This window comes from Ambystoma mexicanum, chromosome 4q, assembly GCF_040938575.1.
Source record: "Ambystoma mexicanum isolate Mex_15411 chromosome 4q, UKY_AmexF1_1, whole genome shotgun sequence".
Lineage (NCBI taxonomy): Eukaryota > Metazoa > Chordata > Amphibia > Caudata > Ambystomatidae > Ambystoma > Ambystoma mexicanum.
Window position 1 is genome coordinate 536763162 of NC_090928.1, and position 13396 is coordinate 536776557.

The 13396-nt window shown below is 46.0% G+C and overlaps 1 long non-coding RNA gene across 8 annotated transcripts in view; it reads right to left on the reverse strand.

Annotated features, from left to right (window-relative positions):
- Window positions 1-13396, reverse strand: part of LOC138467827 (uncharacterized) — a 217354-nt gene that overhangs the window by 196227 nt on the left and 7731 nt on the right. For all 8 annotated transcript variants that reach the window (XR_011268153.1, XR_011268154.1, XR_011268149.1 and 5 more), the window contains exons 4-5: window positions 11341-11408; window positions 10924-11015 (exon numbers count right to left, since the gene is read on the reverse strand). This is a non-coding gene — a long non-coding RNA (uncharacterized lncRNA). The remainder of the gene's footprint in view (window positions 1-10923; window positions 11016-11340; window positions 11409-13396) is intronic.

Genomic DNA, 13396 nt, shown 5'->3' on the forward strand with positions numbered 1-13396 from the left:
TGGCGAGGAAGAGGCTGGAGGCTCTCCACGCCGACACCACTGTGAACCTGCTCGCTAGGACCAAACAATGGTACTATGTCCACAATAACAAAGCCAACAAGCTCCTGGTCAGCAAGCTAGCTATGGAGAAGACTCGGAAATCCATCCTGGGCCTTCGCGACCCACAGGGGTCGGTGCACTATGCAGACCAAGAGAAAATCCGGCTAGCCGCGGCCCATCAATCCGAGACTATGACAGCGGTCCCGAGAGACTTGGAAGCGCAGTGTGCATACATCCGTAAGGCGGCCCTTCCACGCCTGACCCCGGAGGTTGGCCAGGAGCTGGAAACACCTATCACGGAGGAGGAGGTGGAAGAGGCTATAAAGAGTTTGAAACCCAGGGCCCCCGGCCCGGACGGCTTCACCACCCGGTTTTATAAACTCTTTCGTCCCCAATTGGTGGCTCCCTTGGCTCGCCTCTTCAATTAATTTGCGACTACTGGAATGATCACTCCGTCCATGCAGGAATCCATTACCATTCTTGCTTTAAAGCCCGGAAAGGATCCCTTTGAGAACAGCTTGTACAGACCAATTTCCCTGCTCAATTTGGACGCTAATATTTATTCAAAGATCTTGGCTAACCGCCTGGCTCCGGTCCTACCGAACATCATAGACCCGGACCAAACCGGCTTCATCAACTACCGGTCCACGAAAGATAACATTCGCAGAGCTCTGAACCTCATAGAGGTGACCACAAGAAATTCGCAGCAGCTGGCCTTACTGGCCCTGGACGCGACCAAGGCCTTCGACAAGGTAGACTGGTCATTTCTTACCCTGACCCTCGAAGCCTTCAGCTTTGGCCCAATCTTCAGGAAAATGGTCCTGGCAAATTATCAAGCTCCCAAAACCAGGGTCAGGGTTAACGGCCGCCTGTCGGACCCTATCCTTCCTACCTGCGGAACGAGGCAGGGATGGCCCCTGTCCCCCCTGCTTTTCGCCCTGGTCATGGAACCGTTGGCCCAACGGGTGCGGACAAACCAACTGATAAGCGGCCCGAAGATAGGCGCCACCCAGCACAAGATCGCCCTCTACGCGGATGACGTCTTGCTAACCGTCACAAACATCCAATCCTCCCTGAGGGCAGCTCTGGGGGAGCTCCGTGGCTTCGACGAGGTAGCGGGATTCGCCATCAACTTCTCAAAATCAATAGCCCTCGGTGTGGGCCTGAGCCTGGACAAAAGGATCGCCCTGGAGAAGCAAAGCCGTTCCAATGGAGCACCCAAGCAATCCCATACCTGGGGGTCCAGATCCCAGCACAACCAACAAAAGTCTACCAGGCCAACTTCCCCCCGCTCTTCGAGGAATTGGAGAAGGACCTCACGCGCTGGCGGTCGCAGGAAATCTCCCTGCTGGGCCGTATAACAACTTGCAAAATGAACCTCCTTCCCCGCTTCCTATATGCCTGTGCTTCCCTTACCGTCTGAATCTCCCTTCCCCCCATCATGAAGCTTCAACGGAAATTGATTGACTTTATAAGGAAGGGCAAGAAAGCGAGGATTCCTCGGAAAACAATGATGGCCAGCGCTAGACTGGAAGGGCTGGGGGTCCCGGACCTCCGCAAGTATCATATCGCAGCGCTGCTGGCCCATCTCCAGACATGGGGACAGGCCTCAGGTCGCCCAAAGTGGGTGGACATTGAACAATCACGCCTACCCCTGCCTCTTCGCTTCCTCCCGTTCCTCCCTAACGCTTTGCGTCGGAGTTGGCCAGATGTGCTGATGGCCACGAAAAACTTGTTAAAGGCATGGGAGTGGGCCCGCAGATACAGAGGGATCCCAAGCGACCTGAGCGCGCTCTCCCCGATCTTCCACAACCCGGCCTTCTCCGCGGGAGCCCGTCCAGCGAACTTCAGAAACTGGGTTGCAGGAGGCCTTGAAACGCTGGGACAGCTCTTCACAGGAGACTCCCCCCTTGACTTCGAACAATGTAAATCCTCCTTTCAGCTAGCAGAGTCGGACAGATTCTCCTATGCCCAACTAAGACACTGGTGCTCCAACCCCCAGACCCGGATGGCAGCAACTCGGCCTCTTACTCCCTTGGAAATCACAGCGGCTGACCTGACTGCCCGAGGGAAGATTTCCGCCCTCTACAAGCTACTGCTGGACGACCCCCTCCTCTCTAAACCCTCCTACATGTCCCTGTGGGAGAGGGACCTGGGTCACGCTTTAGAGGACCAATCCTGGGTGGATATCTGGACCAGGACGCGCACGGCATCCCGCTGCATCACCAACCGGGAATGCGCCCACAAACTGCTTTTGCGATGGTACTACCCCCCCTTACGTCTTCACCACTTCCAACAAGCCCTGGACCCCCATTGCTGGCGTTTATGCGGCCACTTGGGATCCTACTTCCATATGTGGTGGACCTGCCCTAAAGTAAAGGAGTTTTGGACCCAATGCCTCGCCACTATAAAAGACATTACCCAAGTGACCATTCCGCTAACTCCCGAACAGGTCCTCCTTGGGATCCCGCACCCGGACGCTTACCTGAGAACGGGGAGGAGGGCCACGCTGTCCACTCAACTCTTGCTGGCCGCCAAAATCACGATTGCCCACACCTGGAAAACTGCGGAAGGCCCCCTCATGCCCCTGTGGTGGATCAAACTCTGGGACATCCTGATAGCTGAAAAGGTCACGGCAGCTAAGGCGGACAGACTCTATCGTTTCTTGGACGTCTGGGGCCCGGTCCTAGAATATGACCAGAAATATCCGGCGCTAACTTTTAAGCCGCGCCTGATCGCGAACGCTCTCCATTCTATGGGGGACAGCTCGCCACCTGGCGGAACGGAATGAGGCCCGGGAACAATGCCTTCTGCAGGCGTAGGGGTTAGGGGGCGGGGGGCATTTCAAATGTCATTTGTTGTCTGTAACAAATGCAAGTTTATCATGCTTGCTTCTGTGTGCTGTTAATAAATAAACAAGTTAAAAAATGTTTTAAAAAAACGAAATTGAAAGGGAGCCATATCGCGCTAAGCCGCGTGCGCCTGTTGCTATTGTGTGAATCATTCCCACGAGTGAACTGAATGCAATTCAATGCGGTCGCTAGCCGATTGCAAGCGGTAGTAAGAACCTTGAATTTGAGTAATATGTTTACAATTTCTGTCTGTGAGTGCGCTGCTGGTGAGTCATAAACAATAGGAGAACCTGATACAATCAGTTGTGGAGAAACGAATTAACACACTCATGATTACATATAAACAACAAAATAAACATATATAAGAAAACTTGTGTCACTATGTCACAAAGCCTGTAAGAACAACAGGAAATGAATTAGGTACACACATGTCCACAGAAAAATGGGAATTATGAAACCTAAATAAAAGCATGAACAATAGACAAATTAATGTTCACAAGAAGGTTGCAAATTCATGATCAGAGTTTAACCCATTAAACACAGTGCGATATTTGCAGATAAGTTTCGCTTCCAATTGACGTAACTTCAGCGTTAAATTGCCCCCTCTAGGCGACAATGACACTTTACATAGACCCACAAATCAGATGTCATCCTTACTATCTAATTGGTGCAATTTTTGCCAATGATTGGATGGTGGATATTAGGATTCCTGACTGCCAATTGTGGCGAGATGTTCTCTGATACAAATCTTTAAGGGTCGGATGGTGCTACCAAAATATTTCAATCCACAAGTTTTCTTATATATGTTTATTTTGTTGTTTATATGTAATCATGAGTGTGTTAATTTGTTTCTCCACAACTGATTGTATCAGGTTCTCCTATTGTTTATGACTCACCAGCAGCGCCCTCACAGACACCAATTGTAAATATATTACTCAAATTCAGGGTTCTTACTACCACTTGTAATGGGCTAGCGACCGCACTGAATTGCATTCAGTTCACTCGTAGGAATGATTCACACAATAGCACCAGGCGCACACGGCTTAGCGCAATATGGCTCCCTTTCAATTTCTTTTTGTAACCTGGTTGTTTTTTTTGTTTTTTTTTTCCTCCGGATATACTTATTTTTTCTAATTGGAAATCCAATATGTTTTAATTGCCTCCTTGACATGCAATCAATCTGTTTATGAAGTCGGGGTTAGTTTTGCTAGTATTGTTTCCATTGAATTCAGCAAGTCCTATATGGCGGATTTATTTTCAATGCAACATGGCCATGTTTGAATCCCTCAGCCGTTCCCTGCTTAGCTGCAGCTTTCTATTTTAGTCCTGTTTCTATCTTTGCAGCCCGGGCTGCTTCCTTTCACATCAATTTGGCTTTTCCTGCTGTGCTGGTAAAAAGGTTTTTCATGGCCCCACTGACACTTGCAATTAGTGCACTTGCATGTCTTAATTCAGCAATACTTGATTCTCTCTAGTAGCAGTCAATTACTCTCTGGATTTCGATCGCGTATTGCTTGGTGTGTTTGCTTCTTAATCACATTGTCATTACATAACTTAGTTGGTACGTTACAATTGCTTTTGCAATTTCTGACGCTTAGAAATGTTGTGTTTCCTACAGAAATTACCACAATTGCGAAGCCGTGAGGTAAAATTTTCCTTTTTAAATTGCTTTTTAGTCTATATCACATCTTTTCACTCAATTTGGTTACATCCTTTCATAATGTCTCTTTTCTTTACGATTTCAGAGAGTTTTCTGGCACTGTCCTTCATTCAATTTATCTTAGGTCCCATCTCCCATTTACAGGTACTGTTGTAATTGGCACCTTTTTGGAAATAATTCAGGTATATATCTCTGCTTGTGATTTAACTTACATAAGAAGTACCCATTATTGGGCTTTTTGGTCAACCTTGCCTCTTTGAATGCGCTGTTACAGTGACTCCCGTGGATGGATGTTAATTTTTTGTACCTTTTTGTTTGCCTTGCTTCCTGTGTATTTCTTGCATCCCGGCACCATGGATTCTCCATTCATTTCAACATCATCCAATATGTGGTACTGTGTCTTTTTTATTACCTACCACTGATGCTGTGGTTTCCCTTATTTTTATCATGACCTTTGATATAATGTGACCCTTCAATCCTTCTTTTCTTTTATGTTGTGACCCTTTTTTTATTATGCCATATGACAAAATTATCTACCTGTACCTTTTGTTTGCCTCTGTGTTTTATGCCTCCTGCCTTGTTTTTGAATTTACACAATGCATGGTTTTTATACCAACATTATTTGTTTATTGGTGCATAATTGTCTATGGTTTTGTTGTGTATTATGTTTAGCCTCGGATGAAGAGTCGGTTTAGACTCGAAACACATGTCAGGCTACTTTGCAAATAAATCCATCAGACTTATAACCACATCTCTCTTCAATTACTTGCAACACATGCCTATATTGCACTCTTGGGCGCAGTGCGACTGAGAATTGCCTGTGCTCTAATTGTTTCCACAACAGTGGGTTGTACTTGGCAGTACTCCCACACCTCTCAGGCACCTCCAGCCTATGTGCACTCTTAATATTTATTCATACAAGCGCTGTGGTTTTGTGACTTTTTCTGCCAAACCTGTGTTTTTCTTATCAATACTGTGCATGCCTACTCCTACAGAGTAAAGGTAAGACAGTAAAAAGGGGCAATGAGCCGCAAATTGCGCTTCTCCTAATTAGTGATATGTATTAATGTTATTCAATTCAACAATTATATATAGAAAGTGATCAAAAGTCCATGTATTGGTATGATTTATTGACACTCTGTATCAGCCGACACGTGTTTCGACAAAGGCGTCGTTCTCAAGGCTATCTTCTGCTACTTATAATGTAGATAGGATCCAAACAAATACAAACAAACTGGACCTCAACTACTCCAGCTTCACCATTGACGGCAACCCTATAAAGGTAGCTAAGGAAGTAAAAACCCTTGGCATCTATCTCGATTCCACCCTCTCCTTCCATAAAAAGGTCAGCTCCATGGCATCCACTACAGCCTACACATGCAAGCTTATACGCTCTGCCAAACCCTTCCTCTCCACCCAAAGTTGCATTACTCTAGCCAGAGCTCTCATACTATCTAAACTGGACTATTGTAACTCCCTCTATGTAGGCGCCAACAAACAGATCACCAATAAAATCCAGATCCTACAGAACAATGCCCTTAGAGCAGCGCTTAGCTTCCCTAAAAGAGAACACATCTCGAATACTAGGAGAACCCACAACTGGCTCACTACCTCGGACAAACTTCTGCTTAAGGTAGCCTCCCTCACCCACAAATGCCTTAACAACGCAGCTCCCCGTTATCTCTCAGACAGAATAACCAGATACACGCCCAACAGACACACCAGAAATAGTAACACTAACCTGCTTGCTGTTCCCAGATTCAAGCGCACGAAAATGGGCGGCAACAGCTTCCAGGTAAAAGCAGCCCAACACTGGAACACACTACCACCCTCCGTCAGAGCACCTCAAACCTACCACCAATTTAGGCGTAACTACCTCCAGTGGCTTAAGAACAAAGACCAATAATGACAGCCAATAATGACACCCCACAACTACCACACACTTGATCAACTTGTAACTATGTCGCAATGTCACTTTGTATCCTTGTAACTGTTTCTACTCACTGTAACTGCATCTACTCACTATGTATAATAATGTAAATAATGTACAGTATTGAAACTAAGTTGAGAATATTCTTGTATTGCTTGCGCCCTCATACCTTCTGGTCCGGTGCGCCATATAAATAAATAAACAAATAAACAGACAAACATACCCATACATGGACTTTTGATAGCTTTCTATATATAATTGTTGAATTGAATAACATTAATACATATCACTAATTAGGAGAAGTGCGATTTGCGGGTCATTGCCCCTTTTTACGGTTTGTTTAGTACATTAAGCTTCCGCCGTTCGAGCCTGCACGTGCACCGTCCCCTAGGGACCGAGGAGGGTCTAAGTGCTCTTCCAAACTAACAATCAAAATATGTGTTAACATATGACAGTGCCAGCAAGATAGCAATTAGGTTTTTCACCCCTTTAAAAAAACTAAATGTTCTTTATAACAAGATAGTCACCCTAAAGCAGTGGTCTTCAAACGTTTTTGCCCCGAAGCCACACCCTAAGAAAAATGGACCTGGCTTGGGCACCCCTGTAGACATCGACTACAAAATGGTTATTCCGCGCTGGTGTAAAATGGTGCCCCAAATGGAGGTGTGGGTGCCAAACACTAAATTATTTCAAATTAATTGTTTGGAGAACTCAAATTAGATTTGTGGACAAATATTTGCAAACTCAGCATTCAGAATTGTTTGCTATTATACAGAGGACTTGACTAAAAGACGTGTTGGGTATTTATTTCCCACAAAAGAAAATAGCCAATATTGCTGTCCTACTAACGTTTGACATGCAACTGATGTAACAATTTGTTTCTTAATTGCAACAAACTTTGAGATTACTATCAATGCAGTCACTTGCAAGTTGGACAGCGGCATACTGGAGAACTAGTGTTAAGGGTGGGCCTGTCTTTCAGCAGATAGCCTGTCACTATTGGGCTCAATTTTTGCAATAGCCAATCGCAGGTTTTCTTCCACCTCCAGCTTTGACCAATATTTAGTCTCCAGGGCTGCATGTGCTGAGAATCCAATCTTGCAAAGGTAGGAGCTGCTGAAAAGTAACAGTACATTGACTGCACATTTGGATGAAGTTGGGAACTCTACAGACACATTATGCCAAAATCCACACAAATACCATTTTTTGAATTGGCTCTCCAGTAAACCATCACTTTGAAGCTCCATTAGTTCCTCCTGGAACTGTATTGGGAGGTGGGCCCCTATGTCTGCTAGGAAAGGCTAAACCACCCAGTAATTGACGTTACATATGTCCTCTGGAAAGTACTTTGAGACTGGTTCTGAGATGGTTTCCTATTAGTTCAGCAACACATGAAACATCATACTCAGTCTCCTCAAGAGCATCTGCTAATAATGGAAACGCATCGGTAATGCCAACATCAACCCTTCTCCTCCAAAGCTCCAGCTTCTTCTTGAATGCTGATATGTTTGCGTTCATAGCAAATTATGTGGTTTCTGTGCCTTGCAGAGAGAGGTTTAGAAAATTAAGCTTTTCAAAGATGTCCCCAAGCTAACAGCACAAGCCAGCGTGAATCACAGAGGCTCTTCTTTCGTCTGGTCTAAACCCAGGAGAAAGTGTCTCACTTTGCTCCTGAGTTCATAAATGCGATTTAAACCCTTTTCCCTGGAGACAACAAAGCACCATGTTCAGCTCCTATTTCTGCACATAATGTGGCAAACAGACAGTCTCTTGTGGGGTGCATCTTAATAAAATGTACAATCTTTACAACAGAAGTCAGCACCTCTGTGAGTTCATTCTCCATATTGCGCACAAGCAAAGCTTTGCGGTGTATTGTGCAGTGTGTCCACAATATATGTGGAGCTACTGCCAACACTTTCGCTTTTAACCCAGCTCTAGCACCACACATTGAAAGAGCACCATCCATGCAAATACCAACACACACTTGGTTTACAAAATAAGAAATCCTCCAAAATGTATTTTCCATGGCAGTACCCTCAGATAACCAATCAATTGAGATTCTTTTGAAAGGTCAGTGGCCTCATCCAACTCTAGGGCAAACTGACTTTGTTTCAAGCGTAATATCAGAGGACAGGTCAGTGACGTGGCTGTTACGCTCACCTGGCTCCCACAGGGGCGTCGGTCAGACCCGGACGGCTGCGGTCTCCACCAACGTGATGTGTAGTGCAGAGATGACTGACTGGACTGGCCCTCCTAATCTTGTCTGCTTGACCCGTAGAAGTATTCTCCTGCAAGTGGAGAGATGGATTTAGCCACCCGTGGATTCAAGTGATGGCACCCCCTCACAGTCCTCCCCACTAATCACCTCCGAAGTGCCCTCTCAGCAATCTCACCTTATACTCTTGAAAGATGAGCTCTCCATCCTGCATGAATTGCAGGGGCGCGCTGATGCCAGTTACTTCACTGGTTTGAAGGCGTGGGAGAGTTCTGGAGAGTATTGACTCTGAGGTTCCTGGCGAGGACCAGTAAGTATCAAGTTCATAGAGTTCAATATGTCCGATGTTCACTCTTGTTACCCCCTTCCTTCCTTGTCTTACAGCTGAGTTCGTGAGAAGATGCTCTCGTGGTAGCTGGTGGCGCTCAGGTAAGAGTCTGTATTACCCTACGCTGTCCGGTAAATGTTGCACGTGTTTAACGTGTTGTTTTCTCTCTCTTTGCAGGTGCGGCACATGAAGATGTGGAGAGTTATAGAATAATGCCTCCGGTGGTAAATCAGGTAAGTCTATGGTGATAAGAGTTATATTTGTTGGTTTTCTCGGCTCACCTTGTTGTTTTCTTTTGTCCCCCAGGTGCCGGAGTTCAGCAAAGAAATGATGGAGGCAGCACCGAATCGAAAGATGCTGCGAGGACTGGTGAATATGGCGCGGCGCTGCAGCTGGAGATGCGGCGCGTACTGAAATGATGTTCTTTCCAGGTCCGGAGGCAAGATGGATCCGGAATCAGGTGAGGAATTCGAAAATAGTTTGTTTTCTAACATTGTCCTTTTCTTTCCTCTTTGTTTTAGGAGCTTCAGATTCGAGGCGGGCGTGGCAGAAGACTGGATGCTGACTGCAGGCACGGTGAGCGTTACGCTCCTGGATGCAGAATAATGCGAAGCGTGTGCTGCTGTTCGGGCGTGGTTTAAATAGCCTCCAAAGTAGTGCCAGGTAAGAAGTTCCCCAGAACCACGCCCAAGTAAAAAATAGTCCCTGTAATAAAATAGTCCCATCCAGGCCTCACGTTGGCTTGGACTCACTTGCAGCATGGTCTGCATCAGGTAAGTAAAGTCTATGAGCCTGGCGCCTATGGCGCCAGGACTAATTTCTATGATGAGCCTGGCGCCTAAGGGCTGTTGGGGTTTTAATAAGAATCTGGATGCCTGCTCCCGGAGCTGATGGGCTTGGTCCTGATGCCCGGGGGTAGGCATCATGACAGTGGCGGATAATTGTGGTATCAGACATAGGGATACTTTTGCATTTCTCTGCTGCACCGTCACCAAGCATTATCCGGTTGGCAGCGAGAATTGTTCACAGAATTACTTCCTCAGCATCTGTAAAAGGCTTCTTGGTTTTGCCCAGATAGTACGCAATGTTGTAAGAAGCTTCCAAAGCATTTGCAAGTACTGAGGGCACATTTTTAACAGTGCCTTTTTGCTTGGTTATGCCTTGCAGCTGCTGTACAAATAAATCCCTGCTTTTTTGCTAAATTGGCATGTTTTGTTTCCTAATGCCGCCTTAATTTTGTTAGCTTCAGGCTGTCATTTGCTAATGTAGCGCCACAAAACACACTGCAGCTTAACTTCTCCAGCAACTGCGATCCATGTGAACCCAAAGTCCAGATAAAACACATCATTTTTCTGTGTTTTTGCATTTCTTTTGTCTGTTTCCGCTTCTCCTTCTGCTTTTCATTTTTGATTTCTACCATCTTTGTGCACTAGGAAACTATACTGTTCTATGTGATATTCCAGCATTTTAAAGCTCGAATGCAAAAAAGAATGCAAAAAGGTCTTTTTTTAAAAATCAACCTTTTTAGCCCATTGGTACTGTGAAAAAGATCTTTTCGCTTAGTACCAATGATCCAAAAAGGAGCCCTTAGTTTGTGAAAACATTGTAAACCCCACTTAAGTGTATGTGACGTTGGTTTATAAAAACCATTTAAAGTTTTCAAAATTTAAAAGTGCCTACAAAATGTTTAAAAAAAAGATTGGGGGCAGGGGGTATAAAGACCCTCGCAAAAACGGGTCAGAAATACTGGTTGGATTAAAAAAAATAATAATAAAGTCTCAGAAGACTACCTCTTAAATCGTAGCTCCCAGACAAACCTGGATGCACATTGCACAGGGCCAATATGAACCTTCAGCACTTCTACTCAACCAATGGTACTTAGGAAAAAGAAATCCTTACCTGCCTGTGTGACTGGGTCAAGTGCTTCACTGGATTTTTCATGCTCGGACACAGGTGGTTAGGTTGATACACTGACGCTTGAAGCGATGCTGCTGCAATGAAAACGAATGTTTAGTCAAGGATACATGGGCCTACCAAAGACTTTAAAATTAGGATTAGATGAGCAGGGGCTAAACGCAGCTCTTTGGTGTTAGGCATCAGCCAGTAAGCAGGACCTAATGCTGGGAAACTGGGAGTACAAAGTGCACTGTAAATGCAACTCCCACGTGAGACGTGAACTTTCAGCACCCCTCAAACTGGACATGAGAAAGGACCAGCCTCAAAAATTTCCCCGATTGTGACTTCTAACTATACCTTTAAAATTGCCCCACCTTTACCCACAGCAAAATACACTGTTCTAAAAAAAAGCTTCATTACCTTCGGCAAGTCCTACTACAGACGTCCAGATTTGTGATGGTGCCACTGCTGCCGGGGACTTTGCTGTCCTAGATGGGATGATAGAGCCAATTTGTGGTCGTACAATAAAAAATATTATAGACGTACCAGATGGACCATAACAATATTTGCGCACTATACTTTGCCAGTCAGCGTGCATCCTTCCCCGCACACAAAAGGGACCTAGGGTGCAGAGTCCTACTGGGAAATCTCTAAAGTGCCCTATAGGCCAGCCCACCCCAGCTGGCACAGGGAACAGAGCAGTCAGAGCACAAACCTGAAAACGGGACTCATACTCTGTCACAGAGACAAAAAATTATAGAGCGAGAGAAAGAGAACATCATCTTGTTATATTTTACCCTTTCTATTCCCTATTAGTTGAAAAGTCCAGCCTGATGGTATTCCAATTATTCATCTACATATCTTACATAGAATCCGACACAGTGGTCCTTAATCCATCGAGCTAACTTTCGGAAACATCAAGTAATAGCCATTTAGCTTTTACTGCAGTTGGGTGACAGCGCTGAAGTAGAAGCAGACTCTGATGAGGCTGCCGTGCCAGACACGAAGGCCCCTGGGTTCTCTGCAACATATGGTGCCCCATGCAGGTGAAGGTCTGGCACCCAAAGCAGGAAGATATACATGAATTCCACTTTAAATCACTTCTATGGCAGCGGTGCACCCAAAATACTTTTGGTAATGCATTGATTTTCAGTACATCAAGGGGTGCATAGACTTGCTCTATAGTAGATGGCTACCGGGGTAGCTCAGCAGGTTGACAAACCATTGCTGAAATGTTATATATGCAAAACTGTTAATCAAATGACTTTTTGCACTTACTTATAAAAAAAGGAAGTGCTATAAAATCTGGCCTGGGGTTGGCCTGGGCAATGGGTTGGGGTATTTCTGCCTCTGTAATGAAAATCAAAAGTTGGCACCCATGAACTGTTGGGAAGGGGCCAGCCCCGCCTCACCCCGTAGGCGCTTTAGAGTGAGGCGAGATGCATTCGAAGCACTATGATGGGTAGGGGGGGTGGTGAGAGGGACACCTTCCCATTTAACAGGGCCCTACTTCAGTCACAGGCGCGAGCGGCATCGCTACTTTGTGTAGATATTAGTAATCATAGGTAGAAGGGAAGGCCCACGATGTAAATACAGGTAGGCTGTCAAATTCGTGAGACCACAGAAATCCCCAGCCATGCCCGGGCTCCCATAAGGATGGCTCACACCCCCAACCACCACAATGTCTATTCATTGTTCTAAAAGTGTTGCAAAGATGTGTTTTTCACCCAAGAGGAATGTGCCCTACAAGGCCGCGATCAGAGACCAGTGCCTGGTGTGTATGTTATCTCACATTGGCCAAAGCATGAGCAGGCTCACTCCCGGGTGACCACGAATTATAGCCTATATAACTGACTAAACCCCAAGACCCCTGAATTCCATGGCACCAGGTGCTCTTTAACCACCAACCCCAAAGTAACAAGTCTTGAAATGTTCAAAAGAGGACAGAGAGGGCATATCGGCAAAGTGACAATCATGTAATTTGTATTGCGAAGTGCGGGGAGGGATACATTATACTTCAAAAAGAGGGTGGAGAACTTGGAACCAGATGGCGTGGAGGGAGTGAGTGAAATATGTGTGTGAAGGTTGGAGTGCCCCAGAACCTCCTTTGTGTCCGTTTTAAGGCCTGCCAACTGCACAGGCCTACCTAGGGCAGATGGGGAGCAGGTGCAATTGAATCTAGGTCACTTGGCCTAAGCCCCGCCCACCTAGTGCCTTCCTGGTTGCTGCTCTTTTTCCCTCCAGCCTCATTTCCTTTGCAGATGGGCAGCAGGTGCAAATGGATCTAGGTCACCTGGGCTAAGCCCCGCCCACCTGGTGCCTTCCTTGTTGCCGCTCTTTTTCCCTACTTAAGGAACCCTCCAGCCTCATTTCCTTTGCAGATGGGCAGCAGGTGCAAGTGGATCTAGGTCACCTGGCCTAAGCCCCGCCCACCAGGCGCCTTCCAGGTTGCCGATCTTTTTCCCCGCTTAGCAAG